This window comes from Scyliorhinus torazame, chromosome 4 (genome assembly GCF_047496885.1).
Source record: "Scyliorhinus torazame isolate Kashiwa2021f chromosome 4, sScyTor2.1, whole genome shotgun sequence".
NCBI lineage: Eukaryota > Metazoa > Chordata > Chondrichthyes > Carcharhiniformes > Scyliorhinidae > Scyliorhinus > Scyliorhinus torazame.
The window spans coordinates 354930269-354947391 of record NC_092710.1 but is presented as its reverse complement, the minus strand read 5'-3'; the positions used below and the strand labels follow the sequence as shown (position 1 = coordinate 354947391).

At 49.1% G+C, this 17123-nt stretch overlaps 1 protein-coding gene across 4 annotated transcripts in view; it reads right to left on the bottom strand.

Moving 5' to 3' along the window:
* Positions 1-17123, bottom strand: part of abcc10 (ATP-binding cassette, sub-family C (CFTR/MRP), member 10) — a 712922-nt gene that overhangs the window by 680491 nt on the left and 15308 nt on the right. Inside the window, exon 1 of one of the 4 annotated variants that reach the window (XM_072500315.1) lies at positions 1921-1981. The exons of 2 other annotated variants lie outside the window; for them this stretch is intronic. The gene's annotated coding sequence lies outside the window, so the exon portion shown is untranslated. Of the gene's footprint in view, positions 1-1823; positions 1982-17123 lie in introns of those variants that run through there. One more of the 4 variants, XM_072500318.1, reaches the window with a different exon arrangement.

Genomic DNA, 17123 nt, shown 5'->3' with positions numbered 1-17123 from the left:
ACCGGCTCTTGGAAAGAGCACCCTACCCAAGGCCAACACCTCCACCCTATCCCCATAACCCAGTAACCCCAGCCAACACTAAGGGCAATTTTGGACACTAAGGGCAATTTATCATGGCCAATCCACCTAACCTGCACAACTTTGGACTGTGGGAGGAAACCGGAGCACCCGGAGGAAACCCACGCACACACGGGGAGGATGTGCAGACTCCGCACAGACAGTGACCCAAGCCGGAATCGAACCTAGGATCCTGGAGCTGTGAAGCAATTGTGCTATCCACAATGCTACCGTGCTGCCCATCTCCAATAACACACAGACAGGCTGACTGCCGAATGGGACTCAGTGCACTGTCTGAGTACAGGACATCTCCAATAACACAGAGACAGGCTGACTGCCGAATGGGACTCAGTGCACTGTTCGAGCACAGGAAATCTCCAATAACACACAGACAGGCTGACTGCCGACTGGGACTCAGTGCACTGTCTGAATACAGGAAATCTCCAATAACACACAGACAGACTGGCTGCCGAATGGGACTCAGTGCACTGGTACAGGACATCTCCAATAACACACAGACAGGCTGACTGCCGAATGGGACTCAGTGCACTGGTACAGGACATCTCCAATAACACACAGACAGACTGACTGCCGAATGGGACTCAGTGCACTGGTACAGGACATCTCCAATAACACACAGACAGGCTGACTGCCGAATGGGACTCAGTGCACTGGTACAGGACATCTCCAATAACACACAGACAGACTGACTGCCGAATGGGACTCAGTGCACTGGTACAGGACATCTCCAATAACACAGACAGGCTGACTGCCGAATGGGACTCAGTGCACTGGTACAGGACATCTCCAATAACACACAGACAGACTGACTGCCGAATGGGACTCAGTGCACTGGTACAGGACATCTCCAATAACACACAGGCTGACTGCCGAATGGGACTCAGTGCACTGGTACAGGACATCTCCAATAACACAGACAGGCTGACTGCCGAATGGGGCTCAGTGCACTGGTACAGGGCATCTCCAATAACACACAGACAGACTGACTGCCGAATGGGACTCAGTGCACTGGTACAGGACATCTCCAATAACACACAGACAGACTGACTGCCGAATGGGGCTCAGTGCACTGGTACAGGACATCTCCAATAACACACAGACAGACTGACTGCCGAATGGGACTCAGTGCACTGATACAGGACATCTCCAATAACACACAGGCTGACTGCCGAATGGGACTCAGTGCACTGTCTGAGTACAGGAAATCTCCAATAACACACAGACAGGCTGACTGCCGAATGGGACTCAGTGCACTGGTACAGGACATCTCCAATAACACAGACAGGCTGACTGCCGAATGGGACTCAGTGCACTGTCTGAGCACAGGAAATCTCCAATAACACACAGACAGGCTGACTGCCAAATGGAACTCAGTGCACTGGTACAGGACATCTCCAATAACACACAGGCTGACTGCCGAATGGGACTCAGTGCACTGTCTGAGTACAGGAAATCTCCAATAACACAGAGACAGACTGACTGCCGAATGGGACTCAGTGCACTGGTACAGGACATCTCCAATAACACAGAGTGGACACTAAGGAAGTTACATTTCTCCAGAGAAACCTCGGAGCGGATTGACAACTTTCACCAAAAAAAGACACGTGGCAAAAGTAACACCAAACATAATTAAAAGGATGTTTCTGACTGTGGTAAGGGGGAGTGAATGTTCTGGGTTTAAATACCGGCGCCGCCACCTCTAATATAACTGAAATAAATCGATGTCCTCAGAGGCAGCAGCTGACCAGAGTTTGGGGGAGTCCATGGTTTAGGTTTTCTTCCACATTGCGGCATCTGCACTCCAGTACTGAGTATTACTGAAATACTGTTTAAAACCCTTACGTTCAACTCCAAGCCGGCAACTGAAACCAACTCCGTCCTTCCATCGACAACAAGGTTTTCCTGCATCAAGATGGTCCCTTCTCAATGACTCGGAGTTGTGAGGGCGCCCCCTTACACCCAGAGGCTGCAAGTACTCCTGATAGTTCTGTCCTACCCTCAAGGATTTTGATACTCCTTGCAAGCGTCAATCTTCAATTTTTAAAATAAATTTAGAGTATTCAATTATTTTCTTTCCAATTAAGGGGCAATTTAATGTGGTCAATCCACATTCCCTGCGCATCTTTGTGTTGTGGGTTGTGGGGGTGAGACCCACACAGACACGGAGAGAATGTGCAAACTCCACACAGACTGGGATCGAACCTGGGTCCTCAGTGCGTGAGGCAGAAGTGCTAACCACTGCGCCAGCATGCAGCCCCAGGAAGCTTACAAGTCTTTTTTTTAAATAAATTTAGAGTGCCCAATTCATTTTTTCCAATTCAGGGGCAATTTAGCGTGGCCTATCCACCTAACCTTGCACATTTGGATTTGGATTTGTTTATTGTCACGTGTACAGTGAAAAGTATTTTTCTGCGAGCAGCTCAACAGATTTTTTTTAAATTCAAACAAAGATTTTCCGTTTTTACAACTTAATAAAGGAATATACATTAAATGTATTTAAAGAATATATTAAACTAACAACAGGTGGAAAAAGAAATAAACAAACAGCAAATATCAACAACTAACTAAGAAAAACAAGAACACGGAATAATCCTCCCCCCTGGGTTGCTGCTGCTGTCTTTTGCTCAACAGATCATTAAGTACATGGGAAGAAAAGGGAATAAAAGAAAACACATAATAGGGCAACACAAGGTATACAATGTAACTACATAAGCACTGGCATCGGATGAAGCATACAGGGTGTAGTGTTAATGAGGTCAGTCCATAAGAGGGTCATTTAGGAGTCTGGTAACAGCGGGGAAGAACCTGTTTTTGAGTCTGTTCGTGTGTGTTCTCAGATTTCTGTATCTCCTGCCCGATGGAAGAAGTTGGAAGAGTGAGTAAGCCGGGTGGAAGGGGTCTTTGATTATGCTGCCCGCTTTCCCCAGGCAGCGGGAGGTGTAGATGGAGTCAATGGATGGGAGGCAGGTTCGTGTGATGGACTGGGCTGTGTTCACGACTTTCTGAAGTTTCTCGCGGTCCTGGGCCGAGCAGTTGCCATACCAGGCTGTGATGCAGCCCGATAGGATGCTTTCTATGGTGCATCTGTAAAAGTTGGTAAGAGTTAATGTGGACATGCCGAATTTCCTTAGTTTCCTGCAAAAGTATAGGCGCTGTTGTACTTTCTTGGTGGTAGCGTCAACGTGGGTGGACCAGGACAGATCTTTGGAGATGTGAACACCTAGGAATTTGAAACTGCTAACCATCTCCACCCTGGCCCCGTTGATGCAGACAGAGGTGTATACAGTACTTTGCTTCCTGAAGTCAATGGCCAGCTCTTTAGTTTTGTTGGTATTGAGGGAGAGATTGTTGTCGTTGCACCACTCCACTAGGTTCTCTATCTCCCGCCTGTATTCTGACTCGTCGCTATTCGAGATCCGGCCCACTATGGTTGTATCGTCAGCAAACTTGTCGATGGAGTTGGAACCAAAGTTTGCCATGCAGTCGTGTGAGTACAGGGTGTAGACTAGGGGGCTAAGTACACAGCCTTGCGGGGCCCCGGTATTGAGGACTATTGTAGAGGAGATGTTCTTCATTCTTACTGATTGTGGTCTGTGGGTCAGAAAGTCGAGGATCCAGTTGCAGAGTGGGGAGCCAAGTACTCGGTTTTGGAGCTTTGATATGAACTTGGCTGAGATTATGGTGTTGAAGGTGGAGCTGCAGTCAATAAGGCGTCTTGAGGGCAGCACGTTGGCGCAGTGGGTTAGCCCTGCAGCCTCACGACGCCGAGGTCCCAGGTTCAATCCTAGCTCTGGGTCACTGCCCGTGCGGAGTTTGCACATTCTCCCCGTGTTTGCATGGGTTTCGCCCCCACAACCCAAAGATGTGCAGGCTAGGTAGATTGGCCACACTAAATTGCCCCTTAATTGGAAAAACTGAATTGGATACTCTAAATTTATAAAATAAATAAATAAATAAATAGGAGTCTGATGTAGGAGTCCTTGTTGACGAGATGCTCTCGGGATGAGTTTCAGGCCAGGGAAATGGCGTCTGCTGTGGACCGGTGCAGCGGTATGCGAATTGCAGTGGATCAGTATGGAGGTGATGCGCTTCATGATCAACCTCTCGAAGCAGTTCATTACGACTAAAGTCAGGGCCACTGGACAGTAGTCATTGAGGCACGTTGTATGATGGTGGTCTTCTTGAAGCAGGTGGGGACCTCGGAGTGGAGTAGTGACAGGTTAAAGATGTCCGTGAACACTTCTGCCAGCTGGTCCGCGCAGGCTCTGAGTGCACGACCAGGAATCCCGTCCAGGCCCGTCGCCTTCTGAGGGTTCACTTTCACGAAGGCCGATCTGTCACCTTTAGGTTGTGGGGGCGAAACCCATGCAAACACGGAAAGAATGTGCAAACTCCACACGGGCAGTGACACAGAGCCAGGATCGAACCTGGGACCTCAGCGCCGTGAGGCAGCAATGCTAACCACTGTGCCACCATGCTGCCCTGGAAACTTCCATTTCTAATAAAACCTTGTGCTGACTCCACTCGCTTCTCATTCCATCTGCTTTTCTCTGGCAAGTGAGAATGAAATGTAGTTTGCTGTCAATGAATAGAGAGCCTCCCTGACACACCAATGATCAGCAAATTGCGAGATGTTGCAAATGTCTCCAGCTCCTCCCTGGGTGGAGCGAGGCACACAAAAGTCCATACAAGGGTTTATATAAGAGAAATGCTTCTTGAACACCCTGGCACATATGGCCTCTTGCTGAGGGCTGTTCCAGGAATTTGTCTGGCTTTGTGTGCCCTCTGTTCATTATCCAAAGCATTCCAAAAGGAAATGTCTGGAAGTGCACAAACACCTTGGGAAGCAACAGGCTTGAAATCAGCAAAATCCCTTTCAGCACAACTCCATGTTAATTTTTGTAACTTAGAAGAATTATAGAAAACACCAAGCACTTGTAGAATTGAAACAACCAACAAGCAGCACAGTGGCACTGCTGCCTCACAGCGCCAGTGACCCAGGTTCGACTCTGACCTCGGGTGACTGTGTGGAGTTTGCAAGTTCTCCCCATGTCTGCATGGGTTTCCTCTGGGTCCTCCAGGTTCTTCCCAGTCCAAAGATGTGCAGGTTAGGTAGATTGGCCATGATACATTGCCCCTTAGTGTCCAAAGGTTAGGTGGGGTTACAGGGAGGGAGGGAGCCTAGGTCGGGTGCTCTTTTGGAGGATAAGTGCAGGCTCGATGGTCTGGCTGGCATCCTTCTGCAATGTTGGGATTCTATGAAGGCAGCAAATAGTTAATAATCCATTTGAATACTGGCATTGGAAGGTTCTTACTGCTGGTAAGATGTGTGAGGTGAAAAGAGGGTGTTAGTTGGAACATTGAACTTGGTGATTTCTGGGCTTGCATCAAATCGGTGTTATATCCTGATTGACATCATGATCTGACTGTCTTGTATAATGCCCGAGGTCATTCATTGTGTGTGTTATGATCTTGGACCAGTCCTCCAAGATTTTATTATGATTTGGCTCAGGACCAGTAACTTTTTGTTTGAAGCAATATTTGCGAAGAGTAACAAATGCTCCACAAAGCAAACGACTCCGAAATTTTTTTTACAATACCTATCATGGGGCAGTATGACAGCACAGTGGTTAGCACTGTAGCTTCACAGCACCAGGGTCCCAGGTTCGATTCCCAGCTGGGTCACTGTCTGTGCGGAGTCTGCACGTTCTCCCCGTGTCTGCGTGGGTTTCCTCCGGGTGCTCCGGTTTCTTCCCACTGGTCCCAAAAGACGTGCTGTTAGGTGAATTGGACATTCTGAATTCTCCCTCTGTGACCCGAACAGGTGCCGGAATGTGGCAACTCGGGGCTTTTCACAGTAACTTCATTGCAATGTAAGCCTACTTGTGACAATAAAGATTATTATTTATTATTGTTATCATTATTATCTTATATGCTTGAGAGGAATAATATGAGGTACATGTGTGAGGAATTGGGGAAAATTACGATTAAAAAAAATAATTTGGGATAAAATAAAAAAGTGACTGGATAAGGGCAGCTGTCTGAAGGGGGTTTTGATATGTGAATTAGCATTCCAGTGAGAAAAGCAAGTGTTTACCAATGTGACTAGGGGGAAACAATGAAATGTAGAAGAGGTAACTTCAAAGTGAAAAGATAAGGAAATCAGCACTTATAAAGGAATGACCGGAACATAGGAATTAGGAGCACAAGTAGGCAATTCACCCTGGAGCCTGCTCCACCATTCAATCAGATCATGGCTGATCTCAAATCCACCTTCCTGACTGTTCCCCATATCCCTTTAACTCGTTTTTGTTATCAGAAATATATCTATCTCCCTCTTGAAACCATTTAATGACTCAGACTCCACCGCACTCTGGGGCAGCCTTTTCCACAAATTCACTACCCTCTACGATGAGTAGTTCCTCCTCATCTCAGTTCTAAATCTACTACTTCTTAACCTATATCCATGACCTCTCATTCTAGATTGTGCCACTAAGGGGAACATTTGGTCTATGTTTACTTTATCAATCCCTTTTAGTATTTTCTATACCTCGATCAGATCCCCATTTCATCCTTCTAAACTCCAGCGAGTCTAAATGCAAACTGTTTAATCTATCCTCATACATGAACCTTTTTATCCCCGGAATTATTCTCTGAACTGCCTCCAATGTCACCACATCCTTCCTCAAATAAGGATATTAAAACTGGACACACTACTCCAGATGTAGTCTCACCAACACCCTATACAATTGCAACAAAACTTCTCTACTTTTATACTCCAGTCCCTTTGCAATAAATGCTGACATTCCATTTGCCTTTTTAATTACCTGCTGTATCTGCATACCCACTTTCTGCGATTCATGGACAAAGACACCTAGGTCCCTCTGGGTGTCTTTTACCCAGACGCATTTTGAATCTGCTTTGCATTTAGATAATAATTTGCTTGACTATTTTTTCCACCAAAATGGATAACCTCACACTTATCCACAATAAACTCCACCTGTCAAATTATAGCCCAATCTCCCAGCTTATCTATATCCATCTGTAAAATATTTATCTCCTCTTCGCTGTCTGCTTTCGCACCGATTTTCGTATCATCTACAAAGTTTGCTATGTTACACTCTGTCCCTGCTTGCAGATCACTTATAGATTGTGAAGAGTTGAGGTCTGAGGACTGACCCCTGCGGCACCCCGCTAGTTACAGTTCGCCAGCCAGAGAAGGACCCATTTATCCCGACCCTCTGCTTTGTGTCAGTCAGCCATTCCGCAATCCAATCTCTACACCCAATCCCCAGCGATCTCACCTTCTAGATCATTCTTTTATGCGTCTCCTTGTCAAATGCCTTCTGGAAGTCGAGATATACCACATTCACAGGTTCCTTGTTAAAATTACCAACCTTGTTGGTGTCATGTGAGAGTACCTATAAGAACCGGGTGTTTATCAAATAGCTGTAGTGGATGTACCTTTAAGAAATAGGTGTTTATCAAATAGCTGCAGTGATGTCAGAGTGTGGATGGAGCTGGGCTGGCTGTCTTTACTTTTTGTTTTTGAACAGGCAGCTACAGTGTGTTTTAGTTTCATTTTCAGAGCTGGATAGCTGCAGGTAAAGCAAGCTGCTGTATAATGATCTCTCTCTACAAGCTACAGGCTGTCTTCAGCTCATTTGAGGATTTTGGATTGGATTGGATTTGTTTATTGTCACGTGTACCGAGGTACAGTGAAAAGTATTTTTCTGCGAGCAGCTCAACAGATCATTAAGTACATGAGAAGAAAAGGGAATAAAAGAAAATACATAATGGGGCAACACAACATATACAATGTAACTACATAAGCACTGGCATCGGATGAAGCATACAGGGTGTAGTGTTAATGAGGTCAGTCCATAAGAGGGTCATTTAGGAGTCTGGTGACGGTGGGGAAGAAGCTGTTTTTGAGTCTGTTCGTGCGTGTTCTCAGACTTCTGTATCTCCTGCCCGATGGAAGAAGTTGGAAGAGTGAATAAGCTGGGTGGGAGGGATCTTTGATTATGCTGCCCGCTTTCCCCAGGCAACGGGAGGTGTAGATGGAGTCAATAGATGGGAGGCAGGTTCATGTGATGGACTGGGCGGGGTTCACGACTCTCTGATGTTTCTTGCGGTCCTGGGCCGAGCAGTTGCCATACCAGGCTGTGATGCAGCCCGATAGGATGCTTTCTATGGTGCATCTGTAAAAGTTGGTAAGGGTTAATGTGGACATGCCGAATTTCCTTAGTTTCCTGAGGAAGTATAGGCGCTGTTGTGCTTTCTTGGTGGTAGCGTCGACGTGGGTGGACCAGGACAGATTTTTGGAGATGTGAATGCCTAGGAATTTGAAACTGCTAACCATCTCCACCTCGGCCCCATTGATGCTGACAGGGCTGTGTACAGTACTTTGTTTCCTGAAGTCAATTACCAGCTCTTTAGTTTTGCTGGCATTGAGGGAGAGATTGTTGTCGCTACACCACTCCACTAGATTCTCTATCTCCCTCCTGTATTCGGACTCGTCGTTATTCGAGATCCGGCCCACTATGGTCGTATCGTCAGCAAACTTGTAGATGGAGTTGGAACCAAGTTTTGCCACACAGTCGTGTGTGTACAGGGAGTAGAGTAGGGGGCTAAGTACGCAGCCTTGCGGGGCGCCGGTGTTGAGGACTATTGTGGAGGAGGTGTTGTTGTTCATTCTTACTGATTGTGGTCTGTTGGTCAGAAAATCGAGGATCCAGTTGCAGAGTGGGGAGCCAAGTCCTAGGTTTTGGAGCTTTGATATGAGCTTGGCTGGGATTATGGTGTTGAAGGCGGAGCTGTAGTCAATAAATAGGAGTCTAATGTAGGAGTCCTTGTTTTCGAGATGCTCTAGCGATGAGTGTAGGGCCAGGGAAATGGTGTCTGATGTGGACCGGTTGCAGCGGTATGCGAATTGCAGTGGATCAAGGCGTTCTGGGAGTATGGAGGTGATGCGCTTCATGATCAACCTCTCAAAGCACTTCATTATGACTGAAGTCAGGGCCACTGGTCGGTAGTCATTGAGGCACGTTGCCTGGTTCTTCTTTGGTACCGGTATGATGGTGGTCTTCTTGAAGCAGGTGGGGACCTCGGAGTGGAGTAGTGACAAGTTAAAGATGTCCGCGAATACCTCTGCCAGCTGGTCTGCGCAGGCTCTGAGTGCAAGACCAGGGATCCCGTCTGGGCCCGTCGCCTTCTGAGGGTTCACTTTCAGGAAGGCCAATCTGACTTCAGAAGCTGTGATGGTGGGTATGGGTGAATTATGGGCTGCTGGGGCACTCGACAGCGGATTGTTGGTTACCTTCTCGAACCGAGCATAGAATGCATTGAGTTCATCGGGGAGGGGTGCACTGCTGCCAGAGATACTGTTCGGCTTCGCTTTGTAGCCCGTTATGTTGTTTAGTCCTTGCCACAACCGCCGAGAGTCTGTCTGTGACTCTAGCTTGGTTTGATATTCTCTCTTGGCATCTGATAGATTTGCGGAGGTCGTACCTGGATTTCTTGTATAGGTCAGGGTCGTCTGCCTTGAACGCCTCAGATCTGTCCTTCGGTAGGGAGTCAATCTTGTGATTGAGCCATGGTTTCCGGTTGGGGAACGCACGTACTGCTTTCTTTGGCACGCAGTCGTCCACACATTTGCTGATGAAGTCTGTGACGGTGGTGGCATACTCAATTAAGTTGGTCGCTGAGTTCTTAAATATGGACCAGTCCACTGTCTCTAAGCAGTCACGTAAGAGCTCTTCTGTCTACTCGGACCAGTACTGCACAACCTTCTTAGCTGGATTCTGCCGCTTGAGTTCTGCTTGTATGCTGGGAGAAGGAGCACTGTCTTTTGGTCTGATTTCCCAAAGTGCGGTTGGGGGATGAAACGGTAGGCGCCCTTGATTTTTGAGTAGCAGTGGTCAAGAGTGTTGTCGCCCCAGGTGGGTCAGGAGATGTGCTGGTGGAATTTAGGCAGTACACTCTTGAGGTTGGCCTTGTTGAGGTCTCCGGCCACGATGAACAAGGCCTCCGGGTGTTCTGTTTCATAGTTGTTTATTACTGTGTATAGTTCGTCCAGCGCCTTCCTCACTTTTTTAAAGTAATATCTGTTTCTGTAGAGAATTTAAACCTGCTGTCTTTCTGTAAAAAGGGTCTTTAGAACTTATGGATGTTGCTGGAAAAGTTATGAAGGGTTACTTATAGAATATTGTATCTGGGGCAGCACGGTGGCGCAGTGGTAGCACTGCAGTCTCACGGCGCCGAGGTCCCAGGTTCGATCCTGGCTCTGGGTCACTGTCCGTGTGGAGTTTGCACATTCTCCCCGTGTTTGCGTGGGTTTCGCCCCCACAACCCAAAGATGTGCAGGGTAGGTGGATTGGCCACGCTAAATTGCCCCTTAATGGAAAAAATGAATTGGGTACACTAAATTTATTATTTTTTTTAAAAGAATATTGTGTCTGTGGAGATTACTGGTGTTGACAGTTGTTAAGATGTTTACTGTGGGTTTATAAAGTATTAATAGGATTCATAAATAAACATGGTTTTGTTTTAAAAGTACCTGAGCTCTCTGTTGCACCACACCTGTCAAGCAGGCCCTTGTGCTCCCCATAACCACAATCTAGTAAAAGTTGTGGGTCAGGTGAACTCCATGATACACTTTGGGGTTCTCTGAACCCTGGCCCATAATAGTTGGTTACGTCCTCAAAGAACTCAAGCGGGTTTGTCAAGCATGACGTACCCTTCAGAAAACCATTCTGACAATGGTGGATTGAGCTTTGTCTTTCCAAATGTTCAGCCATCTCCTCCTTAATGATTGATTCCAGCGGACTTCCGGTGGCGGCCATAGAGTGAGAGGTCGCTTATTTGGTAGCTCCCGCTTATGGTAGACCTTTGACACCTTTTCCCCCGACTTATGAGGGATTTGATCAGCAAATTTGGCATCTGGAGAGGTAGAGGAGAAGAATCCCCCACCAGTTTATGGAGTCATGGACCAGAAGTGGTCTGTAAAGGGGAGATTGTTGGGCAAAGAAGGGAGTGGATGCTGCAGCAAAGGAAAACATGGAGGAGGCTCAGGGACTGGGATTGCCGGCCCAGTGGTCAACAGAGCAGCTGGTGGAATTCCTTCAGGAGAGCTTCGCCAAGCAAAGACAAGAGAACCTGGACCCAATTAAGACAGGGATTGATCGGGTGGAGCAAAGATTGGAAGCCCAGGGACAGGCGATCCAGAAGGTGGAAGAGGTGGTGGCTGAGCACGAGGACCAGCTAACCACAATGGCAGTGGAGAAGGAGCTGATGAGGGACCACCAAAAAAGGCTGCAAGAGAAGGTGGAAGATCTGGAGAACAGGTCGCGCAGGCAGAACCTGAGGATTGTTGGCCTCCCGGAATGCAGCGAGGGATCGGACACAGGGACATATGTGGCGTCTATGTTCGAGAAGCTGCTGGGGATGGTGCGTTTACTCGGCCCTTGGAAGTAGACAGGGCGCACAGAGCGCTTGCGAGGAAGCCGCGGATGAATGAGACGCCGAGGGCAATGGTGGTACGAATGCACCAGTTCCTGGACAAGGAACAGATCTTGAGGTGGGCCAGGCAGATAAGGAGCTGTAAATGGGAAAATAATGAGCTGTGCATTTACCAAGACTTGGGTGCAGAACTAGCCAAAAGAAGGGCGAGCTTCAACAAAGTTAAAACGGCCCTCTTCAAGAAGGGGTGAAGTTCGGCATGTTTTACCCAGCTCATCTGGGAGTCAATTACGAGGGTCAAGAACTTTATATTGGATCACCGGAAGAGGCGATGAGCTTTGTTAAGGTCAGGGGACTGGCAGGTGATGGAGGACATTGAATTTGGGGGTAAATAATTCTGTACCTATGCTGCTAAATTTAATTTCTTTTTGGGCTGTGTATGTAGTGTTTTTGTAACAGTTTTTCGGCCGTTGCTCAGTTTTGTTTGCGGGTTAACTTGTTGGGGGATGGTGGGTGGAATTTTCTTCTTTGTGTTTGTTGGGGATTGTTATGTATGTTCGAGTGGGGGGGGGGGGGGGGAGATCAGTGGGGGGTAGGATGCTTGGCGTCATGCCAGGCTAGCTGTGTGGGCTAGGTCACGGAAGCGCAGTGAGGGGGCGAGCAGGTAACTAGTTTGATATGGGGGATTGGGACTGTTGCTTTGTTAGTGTGGGGGGGGGGGGGGGGAGATTGTTCTGCTGACAGGGGAGGGACTGGCGTTGGGAGACAAATTGGAGGTCTATGACCTTGGGCGCCCGAGGGCGGGCCTGATGAGGCGCGGGAGGCAAGCTGGAGGCTGGCCTAAGAAGGGTGATGGTTGATTGGCGGGGGGTGCCCCCCGACCAGGTTCATCCCATGGAACGTGAGAGGGCTGAATGGGCCGGTCAAGAGGGCTCGCATGTTCGCGCATTTGAAGAGGTTGAAGGCAGACGTGGCAATGCTACAGGAGACACACCTGAGGGTAGTGGATCAGATTAGGCTGAGGAAGGGGTGGGTTGGGCAGGTATTTCATTCGGGGCTAGACTTTAAACTAGGGGGGTTGTGATCTTGATCAATAAGCAGGTGTCATTTGTGGTAGGGAATATAGTGGCGGACTCAGGGGGTAGGTATGTTATGGTGAGTGGGAAGCTGGAGGACCTACCGGTGGTATTAGTGAATATTTACTCACCAAATTGGGACGAAGCAGAGTTAATGAGGCGGGTGTTAGGGAAGATTCTGGACCTGTACTCGCATAGGTTGATCATGGGGTGCAATGGACTTTAGTACTGGATAAAAGCAAGTTACTGCAGATGCTGGAATCTGAAACCAAAGAGAAAATGCTGGAAAACTCAGCAGGTCTGGCAGCTTCTGTAGAGAAAAGAACTGACGTTTCGAGTCCAGGTGACCCTTTGTCAAAGCTATAAGACCGAGAAAGTGGGAAATATTTATACTGTGAGGACTTTAATACGGTCATTGATCCGAGGTTGGATCGGTTGAGTTCAGGGGAGGGTGCCAGCCGCGGCGAAGGAGCTAAAGGGGTTTATGGAACAGATGTGGGGGTGGGGGGGTTTAGATCCGTGGAGGTTCAGACAGCCAAGAGCAAAGGAGTTTTCTTTTTTCTCCCATGCTCACAGAGTGTACTCCTGGATTGATTTTTTCACTTTGCACAGGGCTTTGCTGGCGGGGGTGGTAGATGCCGAGTATTCGGCGATTGTTGTGTCAGACCATGCCCCACAGTGCACACTGGGTAGATTTATGGGTGAGCAAGGAGGAGGATCAGCGCCCGCAATGGAGATTGGATGTAGGACTGTTGGCGGATGAGGGGGTGTGCAGCGGGTAAGGAGGCCATTCAGAATTATTTGGAGATAAATGACCTGGGGGAGTGTTATAACCTGCCTGCTTACCATTGGCTGGGGACTAATGACAATCCCACAAACCTGTGGGAGTATGAGCTTCCCCAATGAGGGGGGCAGAGAAATCATTAGCAGACTCCCTATATAAATAAAGCTGGCCAGTTTGGAACCAGCAGGAAGGAGTAAGCAGCAAGCGAGGTTGCTGCTGTTGTTTGTATATATATGTTATTGTAAATAAATGTTATTTCTTTGTATCCTGGAAACTCGTGCTGGATTCTTCGTGGCCCTCACAAAACTGGCGACGAGGGTTAAAGTGAATAGCTGTCTACACTGCTGAAGACACCTCCCTGGATTTTTGTTGGATACAGGTTGGAAGTTGTTTTCTGTTACACCATGCCTCTGTACGGATGTTTGGATGTTTTTGATGCTGCGCTGGAAAGCTGGAACCAGTATACACAACGGATGCGTTACTATTTCCGGGCAAACAATATCACCGAAAACGAGCGCCAGGTGGTCATATTGCTCACCGCCTGCGGCCCGCATACGTTTGGGGTGATTAGGAGCCTTACGTACCCAGCTGCGCCGGACACCAAAACGTTTGATGAACTTGTGAATTTAGTGGGGCAGCATTTTAACTCAACCCCGTCCACGATAGTCCAACGTTACCGCTTTAATACCACTGAGAGGACCCCAGGAGAATCCCTTGCCGACTTTCTATCCAGGCTACGCAGGATTGCGGAGTACTGTGACTATGGTGAGACCTTGTCAGAAATGTTACGCGACCGTTTGGTTTGCGGTATTAACAATGCGGCCACCCAGATAAAGTTGTTAGCTCAGCCAACATTGACTTTTCAACAGGCCATTCAAATAGTATTGTCCTGAGAGAGCGCAGAACGAGGAGTGCAGGAGATACAGGGAATGGAAGTGCATGCCTTGGGGCGCAACCCCTTCCGTCTGAAAACGTCCCCCCGCACTCCTGCGGTACCTTGGGCGAGGCGACGCCCGGACCGACGCCAGTGGCCGTCGGACATTCCTCCCCGAAGGGAGCCTTCTCCAGAACCAATGGATGAGGAGCCATGTCCGTGTCAGACTTGTAGGCGCCGACCCCGTCACGGACGCCGGTCCTGGGGGCGCCAGAGGCGCCGTCGTTCTGACCGAAACTGGGACCAGCCCAGGGGCCGTACCTTCCATGTGGATGAACCTGCAGTGACTACCCCTGAGGATGTGGAGACGGAGGACGCCTGCCTGCAGCTGCATTGTGTGGCAGCTTCCCGTGTGGCCCCCATTAAGGTGACAGGACGGGTCAATGGTCACCCGCTTGAGATGGAGTTGGACACTGGCGCAGCGGTCTCCATGATCGCCCAGAGGACATTCGACCGCATCAAGCAGGGTACACAGATCCTTACATTAACCGACACACAGGCCAGGTTGGCCACCTACATGGGGGAACCATTGGACATTGCAGGAAGTACGATGACCCCTGTTGTTTATGGACTCCAGGAGGGGCGTTTCCCACTTATCGTGGTGCGCGGCCATGGGCCCAGCCTGTTGGGTCGGGACTGGTTGCGCCATTTGCGGTTGCAATGGCAGCACATCCTCCAAACAGTTTCTGTAGGGTTGACTGAGGTGCTAGGACGATACCCAGATGTATTCCAGCCTGGTTTGGGGAAAATAAAAGGGGCCGTAGCCCGTATCGAAGTCGAACAAGGAGCCACGCCGCGCTATTTCCGGGCGCGCCCGGTGCCTTACGCCTTGCTCGAGAAGGTAGAAGGGGAGCTCACTCGTTTGGAAACTTTGGGTATTATCAGGCCCGTTCGTTTCGCTGACTGGGCAGCACCAATTGTACCTGTAATGAAGCCAGATGCCACAGTTCGCTTCTGCGGCGACTATAAACTTACAATGAATACGGCTTCCCGACTTGACCGATATCCAATGCCTCGCATAGAGGATCTCTACATAAAGCTTGCAGGTGGACTCTCGTTCACAAAATTAGATATGAGTCACGCCTACCTACAGTTGGAGCTGGACCCTGCCTCCCGACCATATGTAACGATTAATACACCGGGGCCTGTATGTTTGCCCTTTGGAATATCCTCTGCCTGTGCTATTTTTCAATGCGTTATAGAGGGCATTTTGAGAGGTTTACCGCGTGTCGCTGTCTACTTAGATGACGTTTTGATCACAGGGACGTCGGAGCAGGAACATTTGGAAAATCTGGAGGCATCCTTAGACGCTTTTCGGAGGCTGGAGTCCGTTTACGTCGCACAAAGTGTGTCTTTCAGGCGAAGGAAGTAGTCTACCTGGGTTATCGGGTGGACCGCGAAGGTTTGCACCCCGTCGCAGAGAAGGTGCGCACGATTCAACAGGCCCCCGCCCCGACTGACACTTCGCATCTTCGTTCTTTTCTCGGCCTCGTAAACTATTACGGGAAGTTCCTCCCCAATCTGGCAACTACGCTGGCCCGTTGCATCTTCTGCGAAAGAAAAATCACACCTGGGTTTGGGGTCAGCCACGAAAAACCGCTTTCCAGCGGGTAAAACAACAATTGTCGTTGTCTGGGTTACTAACCCACTATGATCTTGGAAAGCCTTTGCTCATCATGTGTGATGCATCCCCGTATGGTATTGGGGCCGTCCTGTCCCACAAGATGGAGAACGGGGCCGAGCGGCCGATAGCTTTCGCTTCCCGCACATTGACTGCAGCGGAAAAAAAGTACGCGCAGATCGAGAAGGAGGACCTGGCAGTGGTCTTTGCGGTGAAACGTTTCCACCAGTATGTGTATGGCCACCACTTCACTAACGTGACTAATCATAAGCCTCTGCTGGGACTTTTCAGAGAGGATAAGCCAATACAGCCCATTGCTTCCGAACGGATCCAGCGCTGGGCTTTGTTGCTCGCTGCATACGAGTATTCTCTGGAGCACAAACCAGGAACGCAGATAGCGAATGCCAACGCACTGAGCCGATTGCCTTTATCGACCGGCCCCATGTCACCGGTGAGGTGGTTGCAACCCTAAATTTTATGGACACCTTGCCTGTCACGGCATCACAGATCCATGAGTGGACCCAGACGGAGCCAGTCTTGTCAAAGGTTCGGCACATAGTCCTGTATGGTGGGCAGCATAGACAGCCCCAGGCGAGTTGCGGGCATTTTCCTCCAAGCTGTCAGAATTCAGCGTGGAAGACGGCAGCCTCTTGTGGGGGACGCATGTGATTGTCCCGGAAAAAGGACAGGAGCTGATACTAAGAGACTTGCACAATGGGCATCCAGGTGTGACCAAAATGGAAATGTTGGCCCGGAGTTATGTCTGGTGGCCAGGCCTCGACACCGACACTGAGAAGGTGGCCCAAAACTGCTCCATTTGTCAGGAGCATCAGAAGCTTCCGCCGGCAGCGCCCCTACATCACTGGGAATGGCCACTTGGGCGCGCTTGCATGCGGATTTCGCCGGCCCTTTTCAAGGATCCATGTTCCTTTTATTAATCGACGCCCAGTCTAAATAGCTAGAGGTGCATAAGATACTAGGCACAACGTCCTGCGCAACAATTGAGAAGATGCGTTTGTCGTTTAGTACGCATGGCCTCCCCGAGGTGCTGGACACGGATAACGGCACTCCATTCACCAGTGAGGAGTTTGCGAGGTTCATGAAGATGAACAGCACACGCCATATCCGCACTGCCCCTTACCACCCGGCTTCAAATGGGTTGGCGGA